This window comes from Bufo bufo, chromosome 6 (assembly GCF_905171765.1).
Source record: "Bufo bufo chromosome 6, aBufBuf1.1, whole genome shotgun sequence".
NCBI classification, from domain to species: domain Eukaryota; kingdom Metazoa; phylum Chordata; class Amphibia; order Anura; family Bufonidae; genus Bufo; species Bufo bufo.
In genome coordinates, this window is record NC_053394.1 from 194,753,993 (window position 1) to 194,771,240 (window position 17,248).

Below are 17,248 nucleotides of genomic sequence, written 5' to 3' on the forward strand. Positions count from 1 at the left end.
CCAAACCAATTTGTACGCCCAACAATTTATCGCTCAGAACCCTATCTCGCCATATGCTAGACCCCTAGGTTGGACACCAGTGCAGCAGAGATGATGAAGTTTTGGGGACTCGTGCTGCATATGGGCGTAGTAAAGAAGCCAAATGTCAGACAATATTGGAGTTCGGACATTTTCTACCAGACTCCAATTTTCAGGCAGACCATGACCCAGAAGCGCTTTGACTCAATTCGGAAATTCCTACACTACAAACGACAATACACAGTGCCCACCCCAAAATGACCCGACCTTTGTCTGTTAATAGGTTAGGCCAGTCCTTGACGACTTTAACACCAAGTTTGCTGAGGTGTACATCCCTGATAAAAATGCCTGTGTAGATGAGTCACTGTTACTTTTCACCTGCCTAGCAAACGGGGAAGGTATGGCATAAAAATTTACAAACTTTGTGAGAGTAGCTCCGGGTACACCCACAAGTTCTGCGTTTATGAAGGGAAAGATTCCCGCATAGAACCCCCAGGATGCCCCCCATCCTAGGAGTTAGTGGAAAGATTGTGTGGGACTTGCTGCACCCACTGCTGGATAAGAGTTACCACCTCTATGTGGATAACTATTATACCACCATACCCCTATTCAGGTCCCTAACTGCCAGAAGTACTGTGGCTTGCGGCACAGTGCGCAAAAATCAGAGAGGCCTCCCTAGATCCCTGGTAGGGCAACCACTGAGAACATGCTGGCGGTTAAGTACAAGGAGAAGAGGGATGTCCTTTTACTGACCACCGTTCACACAAATACCAGCTCCCCTATTGTAGCCCAGGATGCAAACTGGTTTGGGGACTGTGGTAGTTGTACCTCACACATGTGTGAGGTACCACTACCACAGTCCCCAAACCAGTTTGCATCCTGGACTACAATAGGCACATGGGAGGGGTTGATCTTTCAGATCAAGTTCTGAAGCCCTACAGTGCCACCTGAAAAACCAAAGTGTGGTACAAAAAGCTGGCCGTACACTTTGTACAGATGGGCAATGTACAATGCATACGTGCTATTTCAATCTGCAGGCCACACAGGAACTTTCCTCCAGTTCCAAGAGGTGGTTATCAAGGCCCTAATTTTTCAAAGCCAGGTCGGGGAGGGTCCCAGTACTTCAGGAAGTCATGGTACCCATGTTGTACCAGGGCAACATTTTCCAGGTCAAGTCCCCCAGACAGCAAGGAAGGGAAGGACCCAAAAAAGATGCAGGGTGTGGTCCAGAAGGGGGATAAGGAAAGACACCATTTACCACTTCAAAACCTGCCCTGAAAAACCTGGTCTGTGCATGCAGGAGTGTTTTAGAATCTACCACACATCCATGGAGTATTCATTTCATCCTTGATGTACCCTGTAATTTTACCACCTTATACTTCTGATTTAGTCCGCATAGCTTACATATCCACTTTTCACCAACCACTACATATTCATTTCTATGAAACACCTGTTAAGTCAAAAGTGCCCTTTTCACCACTTAAAATGTTCGTACGGGAGTGCTCTTTCCGAAATGGGGTCACTTCTTGGGGTTTTTCATTTTTAGGGACCTCAGGATTTTTTTTTTTATGCGACATGGCAGCTAAAATCCATGTCTGCCAATTCAGGCCTCCAAAAACCATATTTTGCACTTTGCCTCTAAAGGCCTGCTGTGCGCCAATACAGCAGGCTACGAGCACATATGGGGTGTTTGCAAAATGGGGAGAAAATGTGGAACATATATTGGGGTGCATTTTCTCCTTTAACCCCTTGTGAAAGTGAAAAATTAGGGTCTGCTAGTAATTTTTACAAATGTGTGCTTTGAAATGCTTCTCCCAACTAATTCTGCCTTCTGAGACACCCGTTTGCTAAAAAGTACCCTTTCCACCACTTAAAATGTTCGTACGGGGGTGCTCTTTCCGAAATGGGGTCACTTCTTGGGGTTTTTCACTTCTGGGGACCTCAGGGAATTTTTTTAATGCGACATGGCAGGTAAAATCCATGTCTGTCAATGCAGGTCAGCAAAATTCATATTTAGCTGTTTGACTCTAGAGCCCTGCCATGCGCACATACATCATTTTTTGAGCACATATGGGGTGTTGGCATATTTGGGGGGAAATGGGGGACAAAATGTGGGGTGAATTTTGTCCTGTTACCCCTTGTGAAAGTGAAAAAGTGGGTTTAAAGCAACTTTTTTTTTTTTTTTTTCACAGCCAAGCGTTTCCCAATTCTGAAACGCCTGATGGGTCAAAGTACTCACTACACAACTTGAAATATTCCTTGAGGGGTGTAGTTTCCGGAATAAGGTCACTTTTTGGGGGTTTCCACTCTAGGGCCACCTCAGGGTGTTTTCATATGCGACATAGCTCCCAATTACCATTCCAGCTAAAGCCTCTCTTCTAACCGCCATATTGTGCTCCTTCCACTCTGAAGCCTGCCGTGCGGCCATACATCATTTTTTGAACACATATGGGGTGTTGGCGTATTCAAGGGGAAATGGGGAACAAAATGTGGGGTGCATTTTGTTCTGTTTTCCCTTGTGAAAGTGTAAAATGTGGGCTGATGTGTCAAAGTGTACACTACACACCTTGAAATATTCCTTGAGGAGTGTAGTTTCTGGAATAGGGTGACTTTTTGGGAGTTTCCACTGTAAGGCCACCTCAGGGTGTGTTCAATTGCAAGATGGCGCCTGGTCAATTATTCCGGAGAAATCTGCCTACCAGAAGCCATTTGGTGCTCCTTTCTGACCCCTGTGGTATGCCCATATAGCAGTCTACAAGCACATATGGGGTATTGCTATAATCAGGAGAAAATGGGTAATAAATTAGGGGGTGCATTTTCTCCAGTTCCCCCTTGTGAAAGTGAAAAAGTTCGGCCTAAAGTAAATTTTTCTGGAATTTTTTTTTAAATTTTTCATTTCCACAGCCAATTCCATGAATCACCTTTGATGACAAAGTTCTCACTACACACCTTGAAATATTCCTTGAGGGTGTAGTTTCCAGAATGGGGTCACTTTTGGGGGGTTTCCACTCTAGGGCCACCTCAGGGAGTCTTCATATGCGACATAGCTCCCAATTACCATTCCAGCTAAATCCGATTTCCAAAAGCCATATGGTGCTCCTTCCACTCTGAAGCCTGCTGTGCACCCATACATCAGTTTTTGAGCACATATGGGGTGTTTCTGTAAACTTCAGATTCAGGGTAATACATTGAGCTTTGTTTGGCTGTTAACATTTGATTTGTTGAAGAAAAAATAGATAAAAATTTAAAAATCTGCTAAAAAAGTGAAATTTTGAAATTTCATTCCCATTTTCATTTAATTCTCGTGGGGCACCTAAAGGGTTAACAAAGTTTGTAAAATCAGTTTTGAATAGTTTGAGGGGTGTAGTCTCTAAAATGGTGTGATTTATGGGTGGTTTCTAATATGTAAGCCCCAGAAAGTGACTTCATGACTGAACTGGTCATGAAAAAATTGGGGTTTTGAAATGTTCTTAAAAATTTTAAGATTTGCTTCTAAACGTCTAAGACTTCTAACGTCCCCAAAAAATAAAACAGGGCTGTGGAGTCGGAGGCAATTTTGGGTACCTGGAGTCTGAGTCGGCAAAAAATGAACCGACTCCGACTCCTACTAGATTTAAATTGGAATAAAAAAAATAAATTAATTTCCCAATTCACAAAAAGTTATAATTAATTACCGTATTTTTCGCCCTATAAGACGCACCTGCCCATAAGACTCACCTAGGTTTTTGAGGAGGAAAATAATAAAAAAAATATTTTGAACCAAAAGGTGTGCTTTTGGTGGGTTTTGAACTAATGGGGGCATCTGCGGGTGGCACTGTTATGGGGGCATCTGCGGGTGGCACTGTTATGGGGGATCATTGTGGGGGAATCTGTGGATTGCACTGTTATGGGGCATCTGCGGATGACACATATACAGCATCTTATCTTATGTGTCATGCACAGATCCCCCCCCATAACAGTATCCCTGTGTAGTGAATGGGGGCCGGCATCTGTTCCTGTAATCGCAGCGGGGCCCAGTGCCTGCTTCATTCATAAAGTGGGTGGAGCAGGAGCGTGACGTAGTGAGCTACGCTACGAGCGCCCACCCCGGCCTCCTGACGGCCAAGAAGTTAGTAGTAAGTAGTACAGCGCTAGATTTAAGATGATTGGAATACTTTAACAATCTAAGGCTACTTTCACACTAGCGTTCAGAGCGGATCCGTCTGATGTTTCATCAGATGGATACGCTCCTATAATGCAGACGTTTGCATCCGTTCAGAACGGATCCGTCTGCATTATAACTTAGAAAAATTTCTAAGTCTGAAAGTAGCCTGAGCGGATCCGTTCAGACTTTACATTGAAAGTCAATGGGGGACGGATCCGCTTGAAGATTAAGCCATATGGTGTCATCTTCAAGCGGATCCGTCCCCATTGACTTCCATTATAAGTCTGGACGGATCCGCTCGCCTCCGCACGGCCAGGCGGACACCCGAATGCTGCAAGCAGCGTTCAGGTGTCCGCTCACTGAGCGGAGCGGAGGCTGAGCGCTGGCAGGCGGATGCATTCTCAGTAGATCCGCCTCCACTGAGAATGCATCAGGGCTGGACGGCTGCGTTCGGGACCGCTCGTGAGCCCCTTCAAACGGAGCTCACGAGCGGACACCTGAACGCAGGTGTGAAAGTAGCCTAAGAAGACAGGTTGGCATTAGCAGGAGGTGCTCAAACCCACATGCAGTTGTGCATATATATAGGGGAGCAAATCCTGCACTTGTGGCCCGTTGCTAATGGCAATCCCCAGCAAAATGCATACGGTGGAGCAGGGGCGTCGTTAGGTCAAAACATTCGGGGCTTGAGCCCTGGATGTTTTGACCAGTGCCCCGAATGTTATGCTGGCAGGGCTGGTCGGCGCTCGGTCTCTCCTGCGCTACACCGGCCCCGCCACTTTAACTCTAAAAAACTGTAATCCTAATCCGCCTGGCGCCTGCCCTGCAGACTTAACTTTTGACTTCAAATCATCCGCAGCTGCCCGCTCATCTCTCATTAGATTCATACTGCAGCTCCGGTAACAGCAGGCAGTGAGGGCGGCACTTGCTCACTGACGTCAGGTGCCTGCTCCTCCCACTAGGTGGCGCAGGCGCGTGACGTCAGTGAGTGAGCGCCGCCCGCACTGCCTGTCACTGGAGCTGACTAGCTGAGCCTGAGACTGAGTAAGACTAGAGATGAGCGCTGAATCTGATTTATAAAGTTAAAGTTACACTTGCAGGATACGGATGGATTACAGTTTAAAATGTTAATGTACAGTTGTACACTCCTGTGAGTGGCAGGGAGGGGGATCTGTGGATGGCACTGTTAGGGAGGGGGATCTGTGGTGGATGGCACTGCTATGGGGAGGGGGATCTGTGGTGGATGGCACTGTTATGGGGAGGGGGATCTGTGGTGGATGGCACTGTTATGGGGAGGGGGATCTGTGGTGGATGGCACTGTTATGGGGAGGGGGATCTGTGGTGCATGGCACTGTTATGGGGAGGGGGATCTGTGGTGGATGGCACTGTTAGGGGGAGGGGGATCTGTGGTGGATGGCACTGTTATGGGGAGGGGGATCTGTGGTGGATGGCACTGTTATGGGGAGGGGGATCTGTGGTGGATGCCACTGTTATGGGGAGGGGGATCTGTGGTGGATGGCACTGTTATGCGGAGGGGGATCTGTGGTGGATGGCACTGTTATGGGGAGGGGTATCTATGGATGGCACTGTAATGGGGAGGGGGATCTGTGGATGGCACTGTTATGGCGAGGGGGATCTGTGGATGGCACTGTTATGGCGAGGGGGATCTGTGGATGGCACTGTTTTGGATGATCTGTGGGGTTGCCCAGACGGCTAGGCCCTTCACCTTCACTGTAGTTATTAACCCCATTCAGCAGTCCCCCATTCACTGAAGGGGGGGGGGGACTGCTGAAAGGGGTTAATAAATACTGTGAAGTGCCCCCCCCCCGGTGGTGATGAGGGCGTGGCTTCATGGAATGGGGGTGTGGCTTCACGTGGGCTCGTGCCCCGGATGTCTTCAGATCCTAGCAATGCCCCTGCGGTGGAGGATGCCCGCGGCGAACCACAAGTACCACAATAGACATCCTACACAAGGTAACAAGTGCGGATGTCATAATTAATATAACAAAACTATAACAAAAACAGGTGCACTCTGCAGTCTCACTAAACCCTCAAACTGATTTTAAAATTGAGAGATTAGTCAACATGTCCTACGGTGTAGAACATGTCTAAGCCCGGGCACCACGCCAAGGTTTCTCAAGTAGCCCGGGACCTAACACTCTCCTACCTGAGCCGTATGGGCAATACCAGGAGCCAGTGGGCAAATTACAGGAGCATAAGGCTCAGGTATTCTGGCTCCTGGTATTGCCCATACGGCTGAGGTAGGAGAGTGTTAGGTCCCGGGCTACTTGAGAAACCTTGGCGTGGTGCCCGGGCTTAGACATGTTCTACACCGTAGGACATGTTGACTAATCTCTCAATTTTAAAATCAGTTTGAGGGTTTAGTGAGACTGCAGAGTGCACCTGTTTTTGTTATTGTTTTGTTATATTGTTATATTAATTATGACATCCGCACTTGTTACCTTGTGTAGGATGTCTATTGTGGTACTTGTGGTTCGCGCGGGCATCCTCCACCATATGCATTTTGCTGGGGATTGCCATTAGCAACGGGCCACAAGTGCAGGATTTGCCCCTATATATATGCACAACTGCATGTGGGTTTGAGCACCTCCTGCTAATGCCAACCTGTCTTCTTAGTTTGTATATATAGATTCCTGGAGGTGTATAAACTCCAATTTAAATGTGCCTGTTTTCCATCTACAGGTCACATTTAGGTGCACCTGTGAGGCCTGGGACATATCAGCCAGTCTTGAGTGGGACTCGCAGACTCCTCCCTCCTCCCATTGCAAGCATGGCTACATGCTGGAGGTAACTGGTGAGCTGTTTGTGAGTCGGCCTTATGCTCCTGTAATTTGCCCACTGGCTCCTGGTATTGCCCATACGGCTCAGGTAGGAGAGTGTTAGGTCCCGGGCTACTTGAGAAACCTTGGCGTGGTGCCCGGGCTTAGACATGTTCTACACCGTAGGACATGTTGACTAATCTCTCAATTTTAAAATCAGTTTGAGGGTTTAGTGAGACTGCAGAGTGCACCTGTTTTTGTTATTGTTTTGTTATATTGTAATACTTTAACAATACCCACAAGTTAGATATGATTACCGTATACTACAGTGAGCGGGGCCTGGTGTAGTAGAATACAGTGACTGCACCGGCCCCGCTGCCATTACAGAAACAGATGCCGGCCCCCAGCCCCTCCTCTCTCTCAGCCTATTCACCGGACGGTCGCAGCATTCGCCCCCATAAGACGCACTGCTATTTTCCCCCCACTTTTGCGAAAAATACGGTACTTCTCTACTGTAAGAATAAAGGCCAATGCATGCAGTGCGTCACGTTACCGCAAAACGAACACGTTAAGTGACCATGAAGAAGCATGCTTTTCATATGCTTCACTATATGGCACGCAACACACAGTTAAGGAGCGGCAATACTTATACTTTCCATTGTGTTGTGTTCCGCTGTTACAGGCCCATGGTTAACTTAGCCTCTCACTGATAACTGATTAAGTAAATATGTTTTTTGCAGGACTAGACACTTGTATAAGTGAAGGGAATGGATAGGCAATAGCTCAAGACTGAAGCTGTAAACCATTTGAAAACCTGCTGTCATTCAGCTAATGCTATAAAAACTTGTAAACTCAGATTGTTAGCTTAAACTTTAAACATGACTATGGGATTCTACTAGGGAAATCATGTTTTAAAATAAATGCCCCTTCCTGGATCCTCCCACTGCCCTATCTTCAGCAGAAGATCAGCACACAAAGGAGAAGGCAGCAGCTTCCTAGCCAGTAGTTCTGTGGTAATGACATGTATGTTGCCTTTCTTTCCTTCAAGGAATGTATAAAATACATTCGCATATTAAATACAGAGGAGTTGGAGTCGGGGAGTCGGAAGTACCAAAAACTGAGGAGTCGGAGTCGGAGCATTTATCTACCGACTCCACAGCCCTGAAATAAAATGTAATTTTCAAAATGATCCAAGCATGAAGTAGACATATGGCGAATGTAAAGTAATAACTATTTTTGGAGGTATTACTATCTATTATAAAAGTAGAGAAATTGAAATCTGGAAATATGCTAATTTTTTTATTTTTTGGGTAAATGTCAGAACTATTGGGTAAAAATAAAGTCCATAAGTATAAGGCCTATATAGATGTATGGACATGAACCTTAGGAACTACCATTTTGTCTTATTTTGAAAGGGCAGGATGAGGTCAAAGCCCTTTGAAATCAGGATTACTAGCCTAAGATTAATAACATGAACCAGAGTGTTTACCCAAGTCTGTTTTTTGTGAGAAGGAGGTTTCACAAGGTCTAATGAAAAGTATTTACCCAGATAAGACAATGTAGTAGAAATGTGCTGAGTTTTGATGATTCTCAGTGAATAGAAAGAGACTCTAATTTTCTTTGGGGTTTTTATATTAATCAATGTATGAGTGGATTTTGTTTTTTATATCATCAATTTAAATATGTGTGCTTTATATATGAGTGTGGTCCTTATAAATATATTCAATTTTAAAGTTAGAATCATAGTAACTATTCCTATGTCATTCCAAAATACTTGACTGGGACTAGCACAAGTTAATGATCTCTTTCCTTAAAGTATAACTGTCGTATTTTTTATTTATTTTTTGGAGTATTGGATTGTGGTGATTAATATCTCCTTGGTGGCCCTATTTCAACTTTTCACTGTGTATTCAATTACCCCTTAATTCTACAGTTTTGTTCCCTGTACTGCCTACTTTGAGGCTACTTTCACACCTGCGTTCGGGTGTCCGCTCTTGAGCTCCGTTTGAAGGGGCTCACAAGCGGCCCCGAACGCATCCGTCCAGCCCTAATGCATTCTGAGTGGACGCGGATCCGCTCAGAATGCATCAGTCTGGTGGCGTTCAGCCTCCGCTCCGCTCAGCAAGCGGACACCTGAACGCTGCTTGCAGCGTTCAGGTGTCCGCCTGGCCGTGCGGAGGCAAGCGGATCCGTCCAGACTTACAATGTAAGTCAATGGGGACGGATCCGTTTGAAGATGACACAATATGGCTCAATCTTCAAACGGATCCGTCCCCCATTGACTTTCAATGTAAAGTCTGGACGGATCCGTTCAGGCTACTTTCACACTTAGAATTTTTTCTAAGTTATAATGCAGACGGATCCGTTCTGAACGGATACAAACGTCTGCATTATAGGAGCGGATCCGTCTGAGCAGACATCAGACGGACCCGCTCTGAACGGCAGTGTGAAAGTAGCCTTACCTGTGCTTAAAATAGGGTTGCTAGGCATGATCCTCCTCTGTGTTGAAGGACGGAGGACGCAGCCTGCGTGCAAGGTTAGATTACTGACAGCCAGGGACTGTAAGTAAATGATTAAAGCCAGGTCCTCCCCAGCAGCTGATAACAGTGCCTGGGCTGTGTGCACTTCTCCCTGTCCCTGCGCTTGGCAGACGCTCCCTCACTCAGCAGAGCTGGAGAAGGCAGAGCTGAGTCAGCGCAGACAAGGGAAGGGAGATCTGCCGTCTGCTCAGTGTATAAATGAAAGCAACATGTGGTAAGAGGACCCCTTTGTGCTGTAGGAGATTAACCCTTTAGGGGGAGGGCTCTGGTTACTGACACTTTTGGGGGGCTATTGTTACTGGCTAGTGAGGGCAGGCGGGATTAGCCTCAGGGTGAGGGCAGTGGCGGCCATCTTAACTAAATAGTGAAATTGCAGTTTTATGCAGACTGGTTGCTAAGGGCTGAATCTTATTAAATATGGGGTAAGTCAGTCTAATAGTAACTGATTCTGGAATATCATGTTATTAGTAACTACATATATGAAAATTTAAATTAGGGTCTAAGTGTGACCGTTATCCTTTAAGGATTTCTTGAATGGAGAAATGTGGACACAGGTGATCATAAACAAACCCTGTCTTTTCCCCAGAACAATGACCTGAGTATGGTAATGTGTATCTCGATTTAATAGGTCTGGTCAGAAGATTAAGGGATGAACTAGATGTTTGCCTAAATACAAAAGTCATTGTCTATTTAAGATCTCCTCATGGTTTTGTCTAAAACATTAGTTAAAGTTTATCTCAAGTAAATGAATAAGAGAATATATAGAAGAGAGAGATACAGTACAGACCAAAAGTTTGGACACACCTTCTCATTCAAAGAGTTTTCTTTATTTTCATGACTATGAAAATTGTAGATTCATACTGAAGTCATCAAAACTATGAATTAACACATGTGGAATTATATCCATAACAAACAAAAGTTAAACAACAGAAAATATGTCATATTCTAGGTTCTTCAAAGTAGCCACCTTTCGCTTTGATTACTGCTTTGCACGCTCTTGGCATTCTCTTGATGAGCTTCAAGAGGTAGACCCCTGAAATGGTTTTCACTTCACAGGTGTGCCCTGTCAGGTTTAATAAGTGGGATTTCTTGCCTTATAAATGGGGTTGGGACCATCAGTTGAGTTGAGGAGAAGTCAGGTGGATACACAGCTGATAGTCCTACTGAATAGACTGTTAGGATTTGTATTATGGCAAGAAAAAAGCAGCTAAGTAAAGAAAAACGAGTGGCCATCATTACTTTAAGAAATGAAGGTCAGTCAGTCAGCCGAAAAATTGGGAAAACTTTGAAAGTAAGGGCTATTTGACCATGAAGGAGAGTGATGGGGTGCTGCGCCAGATGACCTGGCCTCCACAGTCACCGGACCTGAACCCAATCGAGATAGTTTGGGGTGAGCTGGACCGCAGAGTGAAGGCAAAAGGGCCAACAAGTGCTAAGCATCTCTGGGAACTCCTTCAAGACTGTTGGAAGACCATTTCAGGGGACTACCTCTTGAAGCTCATCAAGAGAATGCCAAGAGTGTGCAAAGCAGTAATCAAAGCAAAAAGGTGGCTACTTTGAAGAACCTAGAATATGACATATTTTCAGTTGTTTCACACTTGTTTGTTATAATTCCACATGTGTTAATTCATAGTTTTGATGCCTTCATAGTCATGAAAATAAAGAAAACTCTTTGAATGAGAAGGTGTGTCCAAACTTTTGGTCTGTACTGTATATCTCTCACATATCTGGGTTCATTGTCACAAAATTGCTCCTTTATGGAACATTTTTATCATATCTTATCTGAAATATATGGTTATTCTATTAAATTAGACAAAGATATGATTCTATTGGGTCTAGCAAATCAAGACAGCCGCCTAATGAGACAAATTATTTCCCTTCCCGATTACCACCTTCAAAACCTTAATACCGAAACATTGGATGAGTGCTGATATCCCGACTATTAAAGAATGGCTATTAGAAATTAATACTACCAATAGCTTTGAAAAAATTAAATGGTCTTCAATTGGTAAATACAAAAGATACCTAGAGATCTGGTCAAAGTGGAACGATTTTATTTCCTCAGAGAAAATTAATACTTATTTAGATTAACGGGGTCACCCAGTATGTCGGTTTCTTGTAATCAAATGACACACACGTGACATTTTTCTGTTTTTTGTTTGTGTTTAGTTATTTGTTTTCACTTCCCTTTCCCACTTCTTTTTTCCCGCTCCCTTCCCCCCTACCCCCTTTTCCCACCCTCCCTTGGTAAGCAGGTACTTCTGTGGAACTCCTACTAGTTTGTAGATCAAGATGATTGGAACACAGGTTTATGAGTAATAGGTTCCTCTTTCTCACAATAAAACTTTTATTGTATTAAATCTAGTTAAGTTCATGTATGTACTAACAATACGAACCAAATAAAAGGTACTAATCCTACACAGTAGGGATGGTTATAAGAGTATAACATTCAAGCTAGGTTAATTTATATTAGGTTAGATAGCCTCCTATTTTGAGAGGGCCCTATAAGGGTTTATTTTTTTTTTTTATACAGATCGAGAAGTTTTGTTGAAACATTTAAATGTGATTCCACATCATGTTGGTATGCAGTTTGTGTAAAGAAAAATAATGATATGTTCATGCCTGTGATAACAGGTTGCTTTTACTGAATGTTTAAATGGGTTTTACTACTCAAATTGTACTCATTGTCAAAGTGTAAAAATATTTGATTGACAATCCTTTTGGAAAACTTTGAATTTGCCAATTTGATTGTTTTTTTGTTATAATTCACTAATCTGAAAACTTTAATAAAACTTAAATTTACAAGAAGAGAGAGATACCGTATATACTCGAGTATAAGACGAGTTTTTTGGCACATATTTTTGTGCTCAAAAAGACCCCTCGTCTTATACTCGAGTGTAGGTCTGTATTATGGCAACTTACATTGCCATAATACAGACCATGACATGTTGGGGGCCGGAGAAGCTGTTACATACCTTTACAGCTGCTCCGGTCAGCTCCCAGCACGTCCGCGCGGCACCTCTGTTAAGCTCCCAGTGTAAATCTCGTGAGACACGCGGGCCGCGAGATTTACACTGGGAGCAGACCGCGAGATTTACACCAGCAGTAAGTACCGGCCCCTGCACAGCCTCCCCTCCCCCTGGACAGCCCCCCCTCCCCCTGGACATCCCCCCCCCCTCCCTGGCCAAGTATGAAGCAGGGAGGAACAAAAAATTTAAAATAAACAACCTGATAAATATAAAAAATATTAAAATAAATAAATAAATGCCCAGTTGATGGGGAGTCTCTCCCACTCATTCTCTGCAGCCTCTGTGGGTGGTCCAATGACTGTTGATATCACCGCTCTTCTTTTCTCCTGCACGCCGGCCATAACGCAGCGCATGCAGTAACACTGCGTGTATAGTATGAGCCCCAACACAGGCTGCTCTATGCAAACATAGTTGGCATTCTTTTTCAAAGTCTTTTTTTTTATCCTGTTAGGAATGGAACCCAGTACTTCTAATCCCAGACCAAAACAAAAACGCAGGTCATACGAAGCTGGTTTCAAGCTCAAGGTTGTGTCAAGAGCAGAAGAAAGCAATAACAGTATTGCAATCAGGGAATTTTGTGTTGGCGAAAAACAAGTGAGGGAGTGGGGGAAAATGAAAGCTGACTTGGAAAAGATTCCAAAGGCAAAAAAAAGCTCGACGTGGTTTAACGACTTCATATAGGGCTCTAGAGACTGAATTGCATAAATGGGTTATGGAGTGTCGTCAAAATGGTTACTATTTTTATTTTTGAAATTTACCAGTAGCTGCTGCTTTTCCCACCCTAGTCTTATACTCGAGTCAATAATTTTTCCCATTTTTTGGGGGTAAAATTAGGGGCCTCGGCTTATATTCGGGTCGGCTTATACTCGAGTATATACGGTAAGTGATATCCCACAAAATGGGATATCTTTAAAAACATCCTAAAATCTCATTGTGAGAGGTACATACCGTATGGGAATAAAAGGTTAAGGAACAAAAAGAAACCAATGTGGATAAACAGAACTGTAAAGAAAGCAATAAATGACAAAAAGAAAGCATATAAAACACTAAAACAGGAGGGTAGCACGGAAGCACTGAAAAACTATAAGTAAAAAAACAGAACATGTAAAAAACAAATAAAAGCGGCCAAACTAGAGACCGAGAGATTAATTGCCAAAGAGAGTAAAACTAACCCTAAAATGTTCTTCAATTATATAAATGTTAAAAAGTATAAATCTGAAGGTGTCGGCCCTTTAAAGAGTAATGAGGGGGGATTCGCAGAGAGCAACCAGGAGAAAGCAAAGCTGTTAAATATTTTTTTCTCCAGTGTATTCACTGATGAAATGCTGAATGTCGAAATAAATTTGCCATTAAAAGTGTCCTGTCTGACCCAGGAAGAAGTACAACAGCGACTTAAAAAGATCAAAATAGACAAATCGCCAGGACCGGATGGCATACACCCCCGTATCCTAAGGGAATTAAGTAATGTCATAGCCAGACCCTTATATCTGATATTTGCGGACTCTATACTGACAGGGAATGTCCCACAGGATTGGCGCATGGCAAATGTGGTGCCAATATTCAAAAAGGGTCCAAAAACAGAGCCTGGAAACTATAGGCCGGTAAGTTTAACATCTGTTGTGGGTAAACTGTTTGAAGGTTTTCTGAGAGATGCTATCTTAGAGCATCTTAACGGAAATAAGAAAATAACGCCATATCAGCATGGCTTCGTGAGGGATCGGTCATGTCAAACTAATTTAATCAGTTTCTATGAGGAGGTAAGTTCTAGACTTGACAGCGGCGAATCAATGGATGTCGTATATCTGGACTTCTCCAAAGCATTTGACACTGTACCACATAAAAGGTTAGTATATAAAATGAGAATGCTTGGACTGGGAGAAAACGTCTGTAAGTGGGTAAGTAACTGGCTCAATGATAGAAAACAGAGGGTGGTTATTAACGGTACATACTCAGATTGGGTCACTGTCACTAGTGGAGTACCTCAGGGGTCAGTATTGGGCCCTATTCTCTTTAATATATTTATTAATGATCTTGTAGAAGGCTTGCATAGTAAAATATCAATTTTCGCAGATGACACTAAACTGTGTAAAGTAATTAACACTGAAGAGGACAGTATACTACTACAGAGGGATCTGGATAGATTGGAGGCTTGGGCAGATAAGTGGCAGATGAGGTTTAACACTGACAAATGTAAGGTTATGCACATGGGAAGAAATAATGCAAGTCACCCGTACATACTAAATGGTAAAACACTCGGTAACACTGACATGGAAAAGGATCTAGGAATTTTAATAAACAGCAAACTAAGCTGCAAAAACCAGTGTCAGGCAGCTGCTGCCAAGGCCAATAAGATAATGGGTTGCATCAAAAGGGGCATAGATGCCCGTGACTTGAACATATTCCTACTACTTTACAAATACGATTCAACTTAAAGGAGAAACGGTACTCTACAATATCCTTTAAAATATGGGTAATTTTATTAAATGACGTAAAAGACATGTACACAAAACACATTAAACAAACATAAAAGCAGAGACCATACAGAGTGCCATACAGCCTATCCTCATAGGCATCAATATGTACTGTTATTAGCTATGTGAGAGCTGTGTGAAGGCATGCAGGTCAGCATATAATTATCGCAGCTGTCTCTGGATGCACTCTCAGCTGTCTAGCTTTGAAGTATAACATACATATGGTGCAGATCTACATGGTATGGGGATGTTGCAGCCGACGTGGAATGGTAATGCGGTGGTTCACCAGGCACTACCATATCTATCTCACGGGTCAATCATAATTTCAAAGTTCTTACCCTGTATAGAGCGATGAGTAGATGTTGGTAGATGCTGTATGGCGTGCTCCTCGACGCACGTTTCGCTTAATTGCTTCTTCAGGAGGGGCTCCTCCTGAAGAAGCAATTAAGCGAAACGTGCGTCGAGGAGCACGCCATACAGCATCTACCCACATCTACTCATCGCTCTATACAGGGTAAGAACTTTGAAATTATGATTGACCCGTGAGATAGATATGGTAGTGCCTGGTGAACCACCGCATTACCATTCCACGTCGGCTGCAACATCCCCATACCATGTAGATCTGCACCATATGTATGTTATACTTCAAAGCTAGACAGCTGAGAGTGCATCCAGAGACAGCTGCGATAATTATATGCTGACCTGCATGCCTTCACACAGCTCTCACATAGCTAATAACAGTACATATTGATGCCTATGAGGATAGGCTGTATGGCACTCTGTATGGTCTCTGCTTTTATGTTTGTTTAATGTGTTTTGTGTACATGTCTTTTACGTCATTTAATAAAATTACCCATATTTTAAAGGATATTGTAGAGTACCGTTTCTCCTTTAAGTTGAATCATATATATATGGTATATCCCTGTTGATAACAGGCTGTGATAATCTAGTTGGATTATACTTTACAAATACTTAGTCAGACCACACATGGAGTACTGTGTACAGTTCTGGGCTCCTGTGAACAAGGCAGACATAGCAGAGCTGGAGAGGGTCCAGAGGAGGGCAACTAAAGTAATAACTGGAATGGGGCAACTACAGTACCCTGAAAGATTATCAAAATTAGGGTTATTCACGTTAGAAAAAAAGACGACTGAGGGGAGATCTATTTACTATGTATAAATATATCAGGGGTCAGTACAGAGATCTATCCCATCATCTATTTATCCCCAGGACTGTGACTGTGACGAGGGGACATCCTCTGCGTTTGGAGGAAAGAAGGTTTGTACACAAACATAGAAAAGGATTCTTTACGGTAAGAGCAGTGAGACTATGGAACTCTCTGCCTGAGGAGGTGGTGATGGTGAGTACAATAAAGGAATTCAAGAGGGGCCTGGATGTGTTTCTGGAGCGTAATAATATTACAGGCTATAGCTACTAGAGAGGGGTCGTTGATCCAGGGAGTTATTCTGATTGCCTGATTGGAGTCGGGAAGGAATTTTTTATTCCCCTAAAGTGAGGAAAATTGGCTTCTACCTCACAGGGTTTTTTTGCCTTCCTCTGGATCAACTTGCAGGATAACAGGCCGAACAAATGTCTTTTTTCGGCCTTATGTACTATGTTACTATGAGTACTAGTGCCATCTAGTGTTAGGGTAACATTAAGGTTTAGGGTGTATTATCCCTAGGGAAGGTCCTATTAGTTATAAAATGAGGTCACTAGTTAATGATAAAACTTGACCAAGCCATTTCTAAGATAGGATAAAAAGATGGTATGGGCTGACAGAGAGAAAAACCATCATTAGATCATCAGAAAACCTTCATCTTCAGATCAGATCAGGAAGCAGATAATTATCATCATCCTCATCATCTTAAATCAGCTTGGGATAGTCATCTTGAAGAAGACCTCTTAATCCATCAGATCCAGCCCTGACCACCTTTTCAGCCATTGGAGGCAGCCATCTTAGAACCATTGAAACTGATTTCTGCTAGCTGACATTTTGGCATAGTATAACCTTACCTATATTTTAAAGGGTAATATAATATATCTCTATATATATTCAATCAACCATACCTTGTGTATAGTATCAGTTTTGGAATAAGATTGGGGTGTACCTGCAGCATCATCCTACAACTTAGTCCGATTCTGGGAGATTTTTCTATATATACTGTTGGAAACACTGTATCATCTCCAAAGAACGGAATTCTGTTCAAGGCCGGTATGGTTAGATTATATATATTATATATATATATATATATATATATATATATAT

The 17,248-nt window shown here is 43.2% G+C and overlaps 1 protein-coding gene across 3 annotated transcripts in view; it reads right to left on the reverse strand.

Annotated features, from left to right (window-relative positions):
• TIMM10 (translocase of inner mitochondrial membrane 10) overlaps positions 1 to 17,248 on the reverse strand; it is a 168,804-nt gene that overhangs the window by 83,338 nt on the left and 68,218 nt on the right. Inside the window, exon 1 of one of the 3 annotated variants that reach the window (XM_040437026.1) lies at positions 10,284 to 10,339. The exons of the other annotated variants lie outside the window; for them this stretch is intronic. The gene's annotated coding sequence lies outside the window, so the exon portion shown is untranslated. Of the gene's footprint in view, positions 1 to 10,283; positions 10,340 to 17,248 lie in introns of those variants that run through there. 3 annotated transcript variants of the gene reach the window in all.